We start from the raw sequence: 14,871 nt of genomic DNA on the forward strand, positions 1-14,871 counted from the left end.
CTTATTTATAATAGACAAGCTAGCTGAGTTTACTATACCCATGAGCTAAATGAAACGAGTCGGATTTAAACGAGTTAATCCGAGTTGGCTCGCTAGTTCAACACTTAAAAGAATAAATAAATTATAAAAATTTAAATAAAATTTGATTCAAATATAATAAAAATGAATTTTAAAAAAATAGATGAAATTTTTAAACAAGCTCGAGAGGAATTGAGTTTCCATACTACGATACTCGAAGTAGTTCATATACGAGCTCGAACAGAACTGAGTTCAGTGTAAGAAGTATTTTTTTTTGTTACTAAAATAAAATTTCAACTCCAATATTAGTTGCATTTTGCATCCAAATATTTCTAATTTTACTAATTTTTGTCTTTCTCTCTTTCCTAAATTTTATATAAAGTTCACCATTATTAATGTCATTTGTGATTACTTGATGATGTGGTATGCATCCATAAATGTATCATTGATTTCAAATTTAAAATCAATGATGTATTTATGCATATTTGCATCCAAAAGATATAAAGAACCCTTTTAGAATTGAGTTTTTAGCGCAACATGTAAAATGATTATGGTAATTGCTATAATTTGGCATTAAAAATGTCTTTTAATGCTAAAATAAAACTTTAACTTCAATTATTAAATACATTTTAAAATCAACTATTTTCAAATTTAGCTTTCCATTAAATTTCATGTAGAACACACTAAAGCATGTTTATATAGTTGTTTGATGATGTGGTAAATGTATAAACATGACAAATATCAAATCAATATTGAAACTAAAAATTCTAGTTTAGGTGATTGTACCTAATTAACTAAAAAAATTCTTTCAGAAAAACTATAACTTTCTCCCTGAGTTAACTTGACATGACCTTTTAACTATGTTTTCAAGTTTATCATAAAAAGCTCTGCTGGTCAAATATTAAAAAAATAAAATTACACACAATAAGCATTACTAGCGTGCTAAAAGAATGCAAGAAGTATCAAGTTAACGACAAAGATATGAGCACGCTTCTGCATTGAACTGACCCGGTAGAGTAATGAATCCGGTTCGGGCCGCGTTCGAACCGAAAAATAATGATTCGTAACTGGCACGTGAATCGTAAACGTAAAAGAACCTTTTCAAGAAAAAAACTTTTCTTTGTAAATTATACATGGGTTGGCGGCGGGTTCACGAGCCGGGTTGGCGAGCTTCCGGTCCTGGTTTTCTAATATAATATTCATAATCGGCTCGTAATAATTAACGAATTGTGCGGTTTTGAATCGGCCCTGTTCGAACTGAATAAATCCGGGCTTCCCCACGAGCCGGTCCCGAGCGGGCGGTTCAAACCCGCACAAGTAGCCAGCTCTAATCTCAAGTCATTAGTTCGATTATCACTCATCCCGAGATTTATATATTGATATATATTGTAATTACCATAAGGGAGTTATTGTTGTTTGGTCATTGAGATTTACACTGTAGAATACGGGTCAAAATTAAATAAATCTTAATGCAGGAACCATTTTAAAGAAGTAGATGCTTCATCACAATGTCTGCTCTCAAAACGGAAAACGGAAACATTTGGATGGGCTTGCATCCGCGATATAGCAGTACAAAAGAGCTTCTTTCAATTTCGCTCTGAAAATAATCAATGTTTTAAATTAGCGGACTTCATAATATGCAATACAGCTTACGAATTGGAGCCATCTACATTTTCATTATTTCCAGAAATATTACTAGTAGGTGCACTTCCCGCAAGCAGCAAGCCTGGAAATCAGGCATGCAATTTTTTGGGCCGAGGATGATGACTGATTGTCATGGCTTGATCAACAACCAGTTTGTTCGGTTATTTATGCCGCCTTTGGAAGCCTTACTATTTTTGATCAAACACAATTTCAAGAACTGGCTTTAGGACTTGAACAAACCAAGAATCCTTTTCTATGGGTTCTGCGTCCTGGTATGACAAATGAAGAAGCTCACCGACAAGAATTTGAAGGGCGAATAGGGTGTCGTGGAAAAAATAGTAAGTTGGGCTCCTCAAGAAAAAGTTCTGAGTCATCCGTCAGTTGCTTGTTTCATGAGCCATTGCTGGAATTCTACTACAGAAGGTCTGAGCAACGGAGTTCCTTTCCTCTGCTGGCCATACTTTGTTTATCAGTTCCTCTACGAGAGTTATATTTGTGATGTCTGGAAAGTAGGACTGGGGTTTGAGAAAGATGAAACTGGCATCATTAGGAAAGATGAAATAAAAAATAAGGCTGAACAACTTCTTGGTGACATAAATTATAAAGCGAGGGCAGTGGATTTAAAAGAAAAAATTATTAATAGCGTGCAAGATGGACACTAGTTCAAAAACCTTGGAAAGATTATTGAATGGATGAGATCTATGCTAAAGGGTCAGTAATGACTTAATATAAATTACCTGATGTTTAGGGGATAATTCATCACAGAAAGCAACTTTTTTAGTAGAGATAAAAAGGACTCCTGCAATCAGACCAGCTGAGGAACGAAAATAACACTATGAGGCCTTTAACATCTTCTCTTTTTCTCTAATCCCGAACTCGCTAGAACAGATTAGCTCTGCCACCGGTTATAATGATGTAGATCACCTTAATCAAAATGTTGTGAATATTCTCAATGAATACAGGAGGACGCAATTTAACTGCAATCATTTTTTATAGCTTCCAACTTGTCTCGGGGTCTCCGTACACGAGTCAACTTGGCCGAGGAATTTTACTAATTGTTTAATTAAAATATTTATTGACTTATTATAATATTTTAATATGAATATTGAATATGTGTAATAGGGAATATCAGTATTTGCTGATCAAAAATTATAAACTATGATTTACTGGAATAAATACTGACTCCTGATCAAGATTTGACGAGGCTGACAAATCCCGATGCTTGGTAAGGATTTGTTGAGGCTGATAAATCCTGATGGGCTAGATTAAGATTTTCTTTGGTAAATACTGATGGGCTGACTCTTACATTTGACTGTTATATTTCTGATTCTGAGATATATTCTATTAGATGCAGATTAAGTCAGAATATTTACTTTCGAGTAACACCATCTTCATTCTTGAATGAGGCCGTTCCCAGATTATGTGGGATATATTGGAGATGTTTGGTTTAGTTTGGTTTTTTTATTTAATAGACGAGCTTGTCGGGTCTAGTATACCCGTAAGCTAAACGAGTTGGCTCACGAGCTCAACACTTAAAAGGATTTTATTCTTGAATGAGGGAAAGGCTACAAACATCATACCATTCCCAGATTCTGCTCTATGCGGGATATATTTGAGCTGTTTGGTTTAGTTTGGTTTTTTTATTTAATAGACGAGCTTGCCGAGTCTAGTATACTCGTAAGCAAAACCAATTAGGTTTAAATGAGTTTAGCCGAGTTGGCTCACGAGCTCAACACTTAAAAGGATTAAAAACTATTAAAGTTTAATTAAAATTATATTTAAAAATAATAAAAAGAAATTTAAAAAAATATTTATATATAAATTTTAAAAAAGCTCAAGACGATCGAGTTTTCGTAGTTCGAGTCGAGTTTTAATCAAGTCCTGGCATACTCAAATCGGCTTGCATATGAGCTCGAATAGAACCAAACTCAGTCTAACCAGTCTACCTGCTCGCGAAGTGGTCCAGTTAGAGTTACACCCTTGTAACAGTATCCAATAAATGATTTACGAAATCATTTTATTCAACGATAGGGCCGTTCTTGAGAATTTTAAGGCCCAGTGCGAAAATATTTATGGGGTCGTTTTTTAAAAATTTATTTAAAATATGTAAAGAAAACCTTTTTTAGGATTAGAATAAATTTTATGTATATGAACATTTAAACTACTAATTAAAATTACAGGATTAGAAATTATCGTAAACATATGTAATATAATTTATTTTATGTGATTAGACATCTCTAAAATCTACAGTGAACTTGTTCGAAAATTTAAGTTAGTCCAAATTTTTCTAGTTTAAATAATTAAGCTAACCCGAGATCATTTTAAAATACAAAATCAGGTATAATTTGAGATGCCGAGAACATTTACTTTTTGCATTAAGGCCTCAAATTCTTTCAAACTTCTTTCCGATACGGATTAATAACCGTGAGAATGAAGAGCTGTTAAATTAGTAATAATACATAATTGATTTAAATATCTTTCACATACTTAAATTTCTTTATAAATATAAAGAATAATTTTAAAAAAATTGGACTACTTATTATAATGGGTCGAGAGTGTGCTGAGTGAGGACCACCTATGTTTAACGAAAAAAATAACTAAAATGTCAAAGTAACTTTTATTTTACTAATTAAAAATTATATTTACATAATTGAGTTTGATGAAAGTTCAAAATTTCATATCCTAATACATGTGTTACACCCTTATAACATGTGTTACACCTTTATAATATTATCCAATAAATGACTTACAAAATCATTATATTTAAGGATAGGGTCGGTCCTAAAATTTTAAGGTCAATGCGAAAATATTTAAGGGGTCCTATTTTAAAAAAATATTTAAAATATTATAAAAAACTATTTTTTTAGGTTTACAATAAATTTTATTTATATGAACATTTAAACTATTAATTACAATTACAGGATTACAAATTATTATAAACATACTTAATATAATCTATTTTATGCGATTAGACGTCTCTAAAATATATAGTGAACTTGTTCGAAAATTTAAGTTAGTCTAGATTTTTCTAGTCAAATAATTGAGGTAGCTAGAGATTATTTTAAAATATAAAATCATTTATATTTTTATATGCCAGGTTCATTCACTTTTGTATTAAGGCCTCGAATTCTTTCAAACTACTTTCCGATACACAGATTAAAAATAGTGAGAAATGAAGAGACGTTATATTTGTAAGAAGAAAAAATTGATTTAAATTTCTTTCACATACTTAAATTTATATATAATTATAAAGAATAATTTAAAATTTTTGAGCCACTTATTATGATGGACTCAGTGTGTTGGGGGACCACCTATGTTCGACGAATAAATTAAATAAAATGTCAAAGTACCTTTAATTTTACTAATTAAAATTATATTTACATAATTCAGTTTGATGAAAGTTCAAATTTCATATCCTAATACATGGGTTACACCTTATAACATGTGTTACACCTTTATAGTATTATCCAACAAATGACTTACAAAATCATTCTATTTAAGGATAGGGCTGATCCTAAAATTTTAAGGTTAATGCGAAAATATTTAAGGGGTCCTATTTTAAAAAATTATTTAAAATATTATAAAAAACTATTTTTTTAGGATTACAATAAATTTTATGTATATGAACATTTAAATAATTAATTACAATTACAGGATTACAAATTATTCTAAACATACTTAATATAATCTATTTTATGCTATTAGACGTCTCTAAAATATATAGTGAACTTGTTCTAAAATTTAAGTTAGTCTAGATTTTTCTAGTTCAAATAATTGAGGTAGCTGGAGTTTATTTTAAAATACTTGATAGTCACAACTACACCTTCAATGGCTATTTGACACACGTTTACAGTCAGTGCACAAATACTTTGACATTTCAAAATCTATTACAAGTGCATATGACTTATAGTTGTTTAATCACTTTTAGGATTGAGGGAAGGAAGTGAACTGAGCAAAAGAAGAGGTTGATAGTTCTATAATACACACTATTTTTTCCAGTGTGACAAAAGTGAGTGAAGGGAGTTCCACCTTAGTAGGTGAAGGTGAGGTTGTGAGGGTGGTGAGCCCGGGGAGCCCCTATGCAAGAATATAGAGAAAAAGAGAGAAATGCAGGTACAAGAGGAATAACGGTGGCAGCCATTGCTAGTGAGTCCATGGATGTCAGTGATGCTTAAAAGGAAAGACTTTGTCATCAATAATAGAGAGAGGTTATAGATTTTATTTCCTTGGATGCTCAGACATTTACTCATCATGATACAGCCTATAAAACCTTGGTTGTTCAAGGCAATGATGAGGCAGAAAGAACATTGAATTTACTCCACACAACTGAATCAATATAAAGGGCCAAAGATGCAATAACCACACTGCCTCTTACATCTGATGTAGATTCTAATTTTGGAGCTGATGATGATGAGTTTGATGAAGAATTTGGTATAGATGATGGCATGAACTTAGGGGGAGATGCATGCCCTAGTTCTACAACAAATACTCCTGAATGGATGCTTAGCAAGGAATGCAGCTCTCACCACTTCAACTCCATATTTTTCACGTTAATCAATCAAACTCAAATAGCTTTAGCAGCCACTACCAATGCCGGTACAAGGTCACTTCTTCAAGCCCATCTAGAGTCCCTCCAACTTCACAGGATTCAAAATCTCTAATAGGATCTAGATTTGGATGGTCTCAAACTCTTTAACTGATGAATCCAAGAAGGATATGTACACAAGTTTGGATGAGAAGCTTCAAGCAGCCACAATGAGAGAAATTCGGGAAAAGCTCACGAAGAAAAGTGATCTATCTAGAAAAGTTGAGGCATTGGGTTCAAGAATGTCTAATATTGAAAATTCAGTGGCCAAGATACTACAAAATCAAGAGACTCAAACTCAGTTGCTCCAAAAACTGGTGGCTGCACAAACTTCAATCTCTCCACTTCTACTTGATGATAACTAATAGGGGACACTACCACATAAATGGCCTACAGCAACATCAAAAAAAATGTGAAAAATGTTAAAAAATGTTGCCACAAAGCTTAAGGCAACACTTTGGTCAATTTTGAGGGTGTTGGAAATTTGCATGTGGCCTTTGATGTTTTGCCAACACAATTTACAGAACAATTCCAACACCAAAAATGTGTTGCTGTAGACCTCTATGGCAACATTATAATGTCAATAGCAACATCTGAACCGGTGTTGGCTTTAAGTTTATGGCAACACTGGTATTTTTAAGGCAACACAAATTTGATGTTGCCTTAATTCTTATGGCAACACAGTCTCAGTCTATAGCAACACCAATTTTATTAACATTTCTTATCTTTGCCAACACTTATCTGGCTATAGCAACATCTTTTGAATTATTTTTGCCAATATTATTTTAGGCTAAGGCAACATGTTTAGCAAAAAAAATTGACAGGTTCTTGCCTAAATTATAACATCCCAAAATATAGTTCAAATCTAACCACAATAACACAAAAATCAAATCCCCAGATGCTAGCCAAGTCAAAACTACTTAGAAAACTTGAATACATACTTTCAGTCATACAAGCACTACATAATGCCAATATCAATTCCAACATTCCGACTTGATTCTACTTAAATAAAATGAAGTACTTCATTTACAATCTACGGCCACAAGAATATTATTAAAAAGTACCATATATGGTCTAATATCGCAAAAGGCATCATTATAACTACGATATGCAGGATCAAGGATTGAAATTGCTTACTCCAGTTGTATCACTTGGTGGCTGCTTGCTTGTTCCAGTTGCATCACTTGGTGGCTGCTCACTTGGTGGTTGCAGCTTGCTCAGCTCTTTAATATCAATCTGTTGCTTCATTAACACTCCTTGACTCATTTATTGCTTCGGAAATATCCAGAATTCTGGCAGTCCCTACTATGTCCAAGTTCTGCACTGATGGTTGTGGAACATCCACAATTTTCACCGATTCTGTTATATCATGTAACCCAATGGTTTCTTTTGTTTTAAGACTCACCTCTGAGGCTACATTGAGTGCATGTGGTTATTACCTATAAAGTAAAATAGTAGGCAGAAAAATGGAAATCATGACATCAAACTATCTACAATTTATGTGAGCATATATATTTGCGCAGAAGAATGCTTACCAGCAGTCCACCTGGAGCCAAAACCATGTTATATATCAAGATCAGGAAGTAAGTTGATTACTCCTGAAATACTAGCAGGCCGATCATAGTCTATAATTATCACACTTTTCATTTAGCATACCGGTGTTAGCATACTCTGAAGACACATAACTGTATATTATACAAAAAGTAATGATTGAATGCAAATTCTAAGTCCCAAAATCAAATAAAGCATTACAAAAGGATAAGTGTATAATATTTGATGGCATATTACACTGACCCAAATGTTCCCATCACTCTAGTAGTTGTGTGGCTTTCACCTGATTCCAAGAGCTTGGCCAATCTAAAATAAGAAAATTTTGAATTGAATTCATGGTCGATCAGAATGTTGCTAGATTTGATATCCCAGTGAACAATCTTTGGCTCAATATCTTCATATAAATATGCAAGCCTGCAAAACCAAATATGTTAGGCCGAGTTCTCAGATAATTCTACGGATCTATAACTAAAGGCTTCCTAAGGTCTTCGATATTTTTATTGTACACATTTATGTAATCAATATGATTGGCAAACGCCAATATATGTAAATTTGACTATAATTTAGAAATCACACGATATTTAGATAAATGATTTTAATAAGATCATGATACTTTTCGCGACTAAAATTAACCAAATAGTCCTACTGTACAAGGCTATGTACTATTTTGGGAGTTAAGATCCTAAAAATTTTAATATAAAGATTGGTTTACGTCATTGTAATGCCGAGAATGACCTTCATACGTGCTTCCCATGTAAGGACGTCATGTCCTGTGGCAGTTTATTAGTCAGTAAATTGCAAGACATATCCTATATAGTGATGTAGTTACTCAATTTACAGATTGTAATAGATATTTATGTATATGAATTTTATGATAAGATCTTTACATTTATATTGGTAGTAATTTGTTAATACTCTATTAACTTTAACTAGGACAGGGTTCATTTCATAAAACACAAAGACTAATCAGGTGGCGATCTTTGTACATAATCATTATACTACAGTTATAAATAGCACTTAAGCACAGATAATGACCATTCAAGTTCCTTGATATCACTGTTAAAATTCATACACCCCTTTATGTGTGATATTTTTAATATTAAATCATCTGAAATATGTTAAATTAGGAAGAAATTGTGGTTATCTACCTAGTAAATAAAATAGATTATAAAATAGAGTTAGATTCAGAGGAGAACTTAGTTTAACAGTTTCTGCACTCTCCATCAAACAGAAGGCTTACTGCCGAGTTGAGTCGAATAGGTTCATGAATTCAAGACATTATTATAGATTAGAAATTCAATATTTATAAACATAGCAATCACTACAATAATAAAGCTCTGGAAATACAAGAAGCATATAAATTTCTTATACAAAAATCTCTCCCTCCATTGTTGAAAACATATCCACGATATTTTTTTAAAAAAGTTACTTTTAGAAGATTTTCCGTATTAGTGTCCCTATTTCTATACATAAACATGAAAACACAACATGAATGTAATATAATCACTCAAGACTTTAAAATAGAAGAGCACATTCTGGCATGGTAGGTTAAAACAGAATATTCATATAAGAATGTGTTGTATACCTTGGAGAAAAAAGACCCGCATAGTTCTGGAGCGCTATATCATCGTGTCACAACATAATCCTGTATATGCATAATCCAGTAAATCCACTCTCAAAGTCCAATATGCATAATCCAGTAAATCCATTCTCAAAGTGCAATTAAAGGGATACCTGGTAAGTGATGCCCTGATCCGTTTTCTTAAATGGAGCTCCTTCTCCTTCCCAAGAAAGAACGCCCCCAAATGCAGGAATCACAAAAATCAAGGACTCTCTCGGAACCTGCACGGAAAATCCACAATTTATACAATTTTTTATATTGGAAAATAGAAATGACAATGAAACTTTTGATTAGATGTCATAAACCAACAGAAGTTCACTACCATATTTTAATAATGCAGTCCAACAATGAATATGCTGATGAGGTTGACAATAAGATGAAAAACTCCTGAATGCAACCACACGCTTGTGAAAATGCGCCATGTTTCATGATCTCTCAACAAAAGTATTATCCACAGAGCTCCCATTTCATCCAGGCTGTAACACCAACCAAACAAAAACAAGAGGTAAATGATAATCAAAATTACTTCTGCAATGATATAATTAGTTACTAATTTTTTACTCATTTGCATTTCATAACACAAAAAAGGCTTGCTCAAGGTTTTATAACCACTGTGATTTCTTCTTTACATGGAACATATATAGTGTTCACATATAAAGCGTTCAACCCATAAATTATAAACAATTATAAACAAGCCATAAGCTAAATCCATATAATACACAACCACTTTCATCTCTTGAAACAGAGAAAAAGACTAGATCTGACTAATTGCATCACCTTTACCAGAGTTTACTATTGCTTGAGAACACTAATAATAAAAATACTAGACATATGGAATCTTCTAAAATTGATAAGCCCAAATTTGACAAATTAAAACCACCCAAAATCAGGATTTTTACACAAATTCTACCCCCCTAATTAGGGTTCGGGAGCAAATTCAAACCCCCCCCAAAAGGGCTTGTAAATAAATATTGAAGAACCCAAAAATTAGGGTTTGTGACTCACATTTTAATATATTATAATCTGGGTGTACCTTTATTTAGATCTTTGAATAGAAAGAAAGGACTGAGAAGCTTTGAAAAATAGCCGAGCACATGAACTTGTGACTGAGCTTTGAAAAGAGATGAGGGGCGGCCATGAGTGGCGACGAAGAGCAGATGAATAGACTAAATATATTGTGTTGGGGCGGAGAGGAGTGTGTTTATATTTTAATTAAAAAAAGTATAGGCTTTCTGTTTACTTGAGCGGGCTGGGCTTCTATTTTACTTGAGCGGGATTCTTTCCCCCATTTTTTTTTAATTTTTTCACCGATCTAAAGCAACACCAGTATAGGTGTTGGCATAGCAAATTTAAGGCAACAATTATAGTACCATTTAATTATGATGTTGCCATATATAAATATTTCCGATTTCATGCAACATAAGGCAACATTTTTTATGGAAACACCATTTTTGGATGTTGGTAAAGACCATTTATGTGGTAATGGGAGAAGGATGTGCATGTTCAAGCCACTAAAGTAATAGTTCCATCTGTTACTATGCCAAAGCCATCGGTCAAAGGGGAGTTGGACAACATAGATCTCATCAATCTAGCTGCAGCTGAGTTAAAGCTCAAAGAGAGGAAAGAAAAGATAGATGCAAGATTAGCTCAAGTATTTGGCTCAACTACACAATAATCATGATATGTGAAGCACTTCACACGGTTGAAGCCTCTTACTGTAGCAGAAATGAAGCTGGGAAAGGTGACAAGGGAGGGACATCACTTGTAGATGAAGTTAAGCCTGTTGTGGTGCTCAATCCAAAACCATCAACTTTTAGATTCACAAGCAAACATCCAATACAGCTTGATCATTCACCTACTAGGCCTGATGAGTAGAAACGCATGGTCAAAATAATTGCTAGCTACAAGACAACCAAGGATGTAACTTTGAGAGACAGAATAGCAAGAATTTACAAATATAGAGAGATGATTTATGTAATGAGTGGACATCCAAGGTTTGAAGAAGTAAGGGAGTGAGAAGCTTTGAGGGTAAGGTCACAGCTAAAGAAAAAGCAGGTTGCTAAGGAAGCTTAAAAGAAAATTTAAAAGCTTGCTACTACAACTGAGAAGAAATTGGATGTTGAAGAAAAAAAAGAAAAAAAAGCCTGAGTGAAAAACATGTAAAAGAATAAAGATAAGACCAGGGAGATGGGTAAGTAGAATTTTAGAAGAAAAGGAAAGTGAACCATCTCAATCAATTTCTACAAGTCAACCAACTGTGCCCACTATGGAAACATCTGAAATCAAGGTCAATCCCGAGGTAAACTTTCATGGTGATCTTATAGTGTCAAAGGATGAACCTATATATTGGGAGAGTTTACCAATTCCAGATCTAAACATGCCACTATCAATAAAGAAGAGAACCTCAAGAAGGAAGATCAAGCCAACCCTACCTCCAACCAAATCCATCTCAAAACCAAAGCCTACTGTCAACAAGGATGATCAACTCTACATCTGTGACATCAAAGAATTTTCTGACATTGAACTCTATCTGGATGAACTGAAAGAAGTGAGAGGAATTGATGCTACTTACAGACTTCCAGAGAGATTGGTGTTCAGATATAAGGGTGGTCATGAGATAATATGGCCTTTCTACAGGATTCTCAATACAAGCTACAATGTCTTAGTCAAGGTATTTTATGCAATAAAAAAAGATTTTGGATTCTCAAAGGTTGCTAAATCAGAAATACTCAAGAAAATAAGTTCAATCAGATAAAGATGAAGAGATCCTAGTGCATTACCAAGGGTACTAACTATTCTAAATATTGGGGCACATGAAACCCTACTGAATTATGCAGTTTAGAGATGAGAAGTATGTGAGAAGATTTTTTAGATTTGAAAACTAGCTTAAAGTTTCTAATAATGAAACTCTCAAAGAGATGCAAGAGGTGCTGGATATCAATGAATAAAATGAAGCTGAATTCTACAGACAACTCCAACTTCAAATTGAGAAAAATAATGAGAAATTGGGGAAGAAAACAAAGGAATCAAGGAAAAGAAAATGATTTGCTCAGTCTAGAGAAGCACCTTGATAATGACATGTAAACCTTCTTTAACCTTTTTTGTACATTTCAATTTTAATGCAGCACTTTGAAATTTATCTACTTTTTTTGTATTATCTTAATATGATGTTTTGTTATCATCAAGTCAACCTAAATTTATGCCTATAGTTCCATTAGACATAAATTTGGGGAGATTGTAAGAAATATGTTGTAGTCTTGATGATACCAAAACACCTTAAGTAGATTTATTAAGTGTCTTTTGTAGCCTTCAAGGGATAACCACAGTTATCTATCCGTTAAAGGAGTAGCTTATTTAAATAAGTATATAGCACATTCTGTACATTATAATAGCTAAGGGATTTGGGAGTGTTAGTTTTTTTAAGTCGTGTTGATAACTAGAAAGATATACAAAATAGGTGGGCTAATTGTAAATATAAAATACTTTGTAATTTTGTATAAGTGAAAGAATATCAACTACTAAGGAAACATCTTCAACTCCCAATCTACAAGCTTCAACGGATGACTCTAAAAGTTTCAACGGATAACTCATATGCCCTCAACGAATAAGCTAGTCAAGAAGCCTTTAACGGATATCAGATAAAATTGTCAACGGATGTTATCAAGAAAACTTCAACAGATGATACTAATATAGTGTCAACAGATAACACCTATGAAGCTTCAATAGATAATCAACAAAGAGAGCAGTTGATAGTGACTTGACAGAAGCTGACAGAGTCACATGAGTTGATAGTGCACAGAGGGAATGTGGCAGCCTCATTGCAGGTATTAGAAGAAAATGAAGCATTTCCATTTCCATGCAAAACAAGCTCGTTCAAAGATGTTGTATCTAAGTTGAATTGCATTCGACAGAAAAATGAAGAAGATATGCTTGGAACTAACTGATGGAAATATTATTTTTGTCTTATTACACATGTAATCTTGGTGAATAAATAAACCAAGTGTATGAAGTATCTTAGAACTTAACTAGAACAACAATAAGAACAAGCAATCTGTATCTTTAGTACTCTTAAGTTTTAAGTTGTAAGAAACATTTATAAGCATCTATGTCCATTTTGCATCACAGAGATTTCTTCAATATATTCATCTCTGGTCGAACGACAAATCCATCAAAAAAATTTAAACTTGTGTTTATTTACTTTGTGTTAGTTGAATACTTTTAAAGTCTTATTTGCATTCTTGCATATTCACAAACACGGTTGTATATTATTTTCAAAAAAGTAGAAAGTAACAAGAGTTCCATTCAACCACATTTCTGTAATTATGTTGTTATATTGTTAGGGAATAATAGATGGTTAAGGGTAATACAATAGATTTAGATGAGATTTCAACTGAATTTTGACAATGTCGGGAAGAAAATGGTATGAATTAGTTGATGAATCTCTTTAATGTTATATTTCGGACAACCGAGGTGGCTAGTGATTGGCGGTTGAGTCTGTAAGAATAAAGGTGATGCTCAATGTTGTAGTAACTATTGTGGTATTAAGTTACTTAATTATACAATGAAATTCTAAGAACGAGTTATTTAGTGCAGGTTTAGGGGAATAGTTTATATTTCTACCAATCAATATGGTTTTATGCCTGGCAGGTCAACGATGCAATATATCTTGTTTGTTGCCTCATGAAGAAATATCGGAAGCAACATAAAAATATTTATATGGTGTTTATAGATCTTGAAAAGGCTTATGATAGTGTCTCACGTGCAATAATTTGGAGATATTTAGAGGCTCAAGGGGTTCCGCCTGGGTATGGAGATGTTATTCAGGATATGTATTCAGCGATAATGACGTTTGTTCAGACATCGTTAAGAGATACTCAATATTTTTCAGTTGAGGTGGGCCTTCATCAGTGGTCGGTATTAAACCCCTTGCTTTTCATTATTATTTTAGATGTGATTACTAGTACCATCCAAGCTCATGTTCCTTGGTGTATATTGCTTGCGGAAGATATTGTATTAGTTATGGAATTTAAAGTTGAGGTTAATACAAGTTTAGAATGGTGGAGTGCATCATTAGAGGCTCACGGATTACGTTTGAGTTGTTCCTAAGACAAAGTATATTTGGGATAATTTCAGTGAAAAGAATCAAGAGATGGATGTTACCATTTACATTCTAGATGACCGTGTTCCACAAACTGATAGTTTTAAGTATATGGGCTTTATCATCAAGAGCAACGGTGATATTCTTGCTCATGTTACACATCGTATTAAGGCAAGTTAGATTAGATGGAAGGCTGTTATTGCATTTTTATGTGATAAGAGCGTACTTGTGAAGTTGAAAGATAAATTCTATAGATTGACAGTTAGACCGACATTGATGTATGGTTTCGAGTGTTGGCCATTGAAGAAATCTGAAGGACGTAGGTTGGAGACTGCAGAATTGTATGTTGCGATA

This window comes from Apium graveolens, chromosome 8, assembly GCF_009905375.1.
Source record: "Apium graveolens cultivar Ventura chromosome 8, ASM990537v1, whole genome shotgun sequence".
NCBI lineage: Eukaryota > Viridiplantae > Streptophyta > Magnoliopsida > Apiales > Apiaceae > Apium > Apium graveolens.